The following is a 4,102-nucleotide window of genomic DNA, read 5'->3' on the forward strand; positions in this document are numbered from 1 at the left end:
GAACCCTGCCTGTCCTTCCTCCCTTGATTAGTATTGAAGATTGAGAAGAAGCTAAAAGTTCTGCAGAGGGCTCTGGGCTCTGTGACCCAGTCTCTGGTCACTTGTTTAGTCAAGAGCAGAGATGGGAAGGGGAATGGAAGGATCCTTTCCCTTCGGGACTCTGCTCACTTCCTTTTTCCCAGGCATACCGATTGTGCCTGTTCAGTTGTGTCAGACCTGTAAGCAGGAAGAACCACAGGCATGACCTCATTTCCTGCCCTGGCTCCTTGATGACAGACCTGCAGTCTTAGCTAATGACTCTGACTTTCCTAAGTGTGGGGGAGGGAAGAGAAGAGACTTCTCTTGCCTCTACCAGTCATCCTTGTCTATTCTTCCAATCTCACCTGGCCCAAATTAATATTTGGCCAAGATACTGATACCGTAATTTCAGGTTTTCAGGCTTAGTCTCCTACGAGGCATGGGGTGCCTGCAGTGGCACAGCTGAGCCCCAGCCACTAGACCAACACGGGTCAGTGTCTGACGAAGTCTCAACAGGAACTCCGCTGATGCTCAGGCAAGCAAGCGAGAAGAGGCAGATTTGCTCAGAAAAAAATTATTAAGGAGAAAAGGAACAGAGTAAAGTGAGACTCCCAGGTCGGTGGAACCAGGCCAGAAAAGGACAAGGAAGCCAAAATATAGTCATGTCTCAGGGAATATGTATCTTCTTTCCCTAATTATTCTAAAGCTCCACCAGTCTCTTTGCAATTGGTTAGTTCTCTGTGGTCTCACTCCCTGCCTAAATGTCTCTGTGCCCAGAACCAAGTCTCTGAGTCCCAGACCTTCTCTTAGCATACTTTTTTTGGTATCATCCTTATTTCAGAAGGTCCTGTTACCCTAGTCCATAATTTCAGGTGTTCAGGCCTAGTTTCCCAGCCAGGCACAGATCCTAGGCTGCCGTGGCAGCTCTGAGTCCCAGCCATGAGGCCACCATGGATTTAGTATTTCATGAAGCCACAGCAGGAACTTTGAAGCCACAACAGGAACTCCGCAGTTTGATTAATCTTTTGGAATGTGTTGCCCTATTCTCTAGAGCCTACCTTAACTCTCCTAAAGTCCCTGCCTGCACCACCCCTGAAGCTGCCATCCCTAATTTGTCCTCTGATTCAATACCACACAGCATACATTTGGGTTCTATCTTGGATGAATGAATCAATGTACACTTAAGGAAAATAATCTCAAACAATACTGTATGTGAAAATTGCCAGGGGATCTTAGTAGAGGGCAGGTTCTGACTTGGTAGTTCTAAGGTGGGGCCTGGGATTCTGCCTTCCTAGCCAGCTCCTGATTCTGTAAATGAGGGCTCCAGTCTTGATGCTAGGCTTAGTGAGGTATTAAGATCCTCAGAACTCTCTCGTGTCACCATTAAGACGCCTGGGATCCATCATTTCCCCAACACCTGGCTCGGATCTCAGTTAACCTATTGACACTTACTCATAAGTCCCTAGCAGCCTGGGGGCTGCTGGAAAAGTAATCTTTGTAACCCTAATACCTAGCATAGTGAGTACTCAATTTTTTTTATAATAAATGAATAAACACACTAATGGCTTTTGGGATCAATTGATGTAAGATGTAGGTTGTTGATAGATAAGACATTTTACAAACTGTGTTCCTTGGGACACCAATGCTGGTTTGTTCAATGATGTGGGTGGAGAAGGGGGGAGAGAAAGGTCTATAATCACTTAATCTGAGAAGTGCTGATTTAAGAACAAGCAACTGAATAACTTCTCGAAATCTTTACTGTTGTGGGCAGTGCCCAAGATAGTGCCCTCACTTATTGGATCACACAGAACTTTCCCAAGAAGCATCTTTGGGGGCCAGTTTGCTGAGAAATATGGGCAACAGTGTTCACTCTGTGTGTTCACCGAAGGATTATCTGTTAAAAAATCAGTTACAAAGGAAATTTAGAGAGAGAATAGCTACGAGGTAAGGGAAGAGGATGTGAGAAATGAAAAGAAAGCTAGCTTCCTTGCAGATTTAGTCAGCAGACATCTAATCTGCCACTGTGGGGCTCTCCCTGATCTGAATTCCTTGGGGAGGGAGACACAGAATACTGACTCCCTCTTCCTTCTCAGGCGCACTGCAGTGGCTGAGAGAGGCAAGACAGAGAAACTGGAAAGAAGACCCTCTGAGCCTTACTGCTTCATTCACGCGAATTCTGCTGGTCAGACCATTGAAAGGCTAAGGACTACTCTGAATCCAAAAAGAAAACCCTTTTTCCTTCCTCTCTCTCTCCCTACCTCCCACCCTATCCCTTTACCCAGAGTTTTCACATATTTATTACCGAATCAACCTGCTAGGTATAGAAGCATATGAACAAAAGAGAAGAATAATTTCCCAAACATGTTCCAACAGTGATGTTTTCCACTTGATGCAGTAAGAGGCTAATAATGTTGAAAGAGCATAAAGCTAGGAGGCCTCTTATTGTTGATTCAGCTTTGTTCTTCTGCATCACTTCTTGAAATTGCACCTGATTTTGTTACAGGGCAGGGAGAGAGGGTCACGACTGAACCCCAAACCTGCCTGCTCTAAGTGGGTTCTGCCATCCACCACATTAAGACAAAACATATAAAACTTAATTGAAAAGGAACTTTAATACAGTGAATATACAATACAGAACACAAAAAACATAACGTCTAAATCAAACACCTGAAGTTACCCATCCCCTCGTGGGCAAAAGTCAACCCAAAAGGGATTGGCCCAAAGCAAGGCCTGAAAGCCTGCCACAAGACTAAAGCACCTTCTGGCCGAGACCCATCAAAAAGGGTCAGAAATGGCCAGACAAATCTGGTAGGAAAAGAGCAAAATCAATATAAACACTGCCATAGTCACCTCCCAACAGGTCTCTCACCCACATCTGCCTTAACCAGTCCAAGGTCAAGAAACAAGCACAGTTTCTTTATCACATGCCTGCTGCTCCATGTGGCTTCCTCAGGTCTCCTTCTGGCTCTCCATCCTCCTTCCTTCTTTCTCTTCAGATTCCTTCCCTTTCTTTTTTTTTCTCTGCTCAACTCCACCCTCCTTCTGGGTAGGTCAGGGAACCTGGAACTTCCCCATTCCCTGTTACAATTTTACTACCAGTTTTTAATCAAATCAACTAGACATAAGGATGATTCTGCTTTTCCTTCTTGATCAGATTTGCTCCATCTGAAAGTCTGGTGAGAAGACATGATGAGAAATATAGTGAGGCGCATACAACCCTTTGATGGAATTAAGAAAAGAAGGCTGGGGGAGTTTTATTACAACTGGAAAGTAGGGGAGGACCAAGTACTAGTGCTCAGCTAATTCATAATTAATTTGTTATTTCATAGCTTAGATTAGGGATAGGGTAAACTAGCCAAAAGAAAGGAAAAGTCTAGAAAAAGACCCCAAGTGAATCCTAGAGGTAGGTGATTTACCTTAAAATTGTTCTCAACTGGAGGCAATTTTGTTCCCTCATTGTATGTTTGACCATATGTGGAGATATTTTTGCTTGGAGCAGCTGGGAATGAAAGTTGTTACTGGAATCTGGAGTGCAGTGGCCAGGGAAGCTGCTACATGTTCTATAATCACAGAAGAGCCCAGGCATAAAAGGATTATCAGGCCCAAAATGGTAACTTTGTTGACAAATCTTGCCTTATAAGTGGTTCAAAAATATCACCTATAACTTAAAATGTAAGTTGTTGCTTAAATTCAGCTCTTTTACTATGGGGAATTGGAAGAAGGTTATTTAGTATAACCTGATTACAAATCTAGAAATCATGATTACAAATCTAGAAGTCCAAATCCCAGTTAGAAAACCAATTTTGTCATTCTAAGCCATCTCATAAATAACACTACATGTTTTTGTAAGGAGACATAGAAAATAAAAGTGTTATAGGGCACCCCAATTCTGTTAGAGGACAGGGGGAGAGGGACACCCCTGAAGCCCCAAAAACCTGCCTGCTCTAAGTGGGTTCTGCCATCTGCCGCAACAAGACAAAACATATAAAACTTTAATGAAAAGGGACTTTAATACAATAAATATACAATACGGAACACAAAGAATATCACTTCTAAATCAAACACCTGAAGTTACCCATCCCCT

General features: G+C 43.3%; 1 protein-coding gene across 1 annotated transcript in view; it reads left to right on the top strand.

The window, feature by feature from the left end:
* Window positions 1-2,149: 2,149 nt before the first annotated feature.
* SPINK4 (serine peptidase inhibitor, Kazal type 4) overlaps window positions 2,150-4,102 on the top strand; it is a 27,942-nt gene continuing 25,989 nt past the window's right edge. The window contains exon 1 of the mRNA XM_004677719.2: window positions 2,150-2,200. The gene's annotated coding sequence lies outside the window, so the exon portion shown is untranslated. The remainder of the gene's footprint in view (window positions 2,201-4,102) is intronic.

The sequence above is a fragment of the Condylura cristata genome, unplaced genomic scaffold (assembly GCF_000260355.1).
Source record: "Condylura cristata isolate star-nosed mole 26May11 unplaced genomic scaffold, ConCri1.0 scaffold00006, whole genome shotgun sequence".
Lineage (NCBI taxonomy): Eukaryota > Metazoa > Chordata > Mammalia > Eulipotyphla > Talpidae > Condylura > Condylura cristata.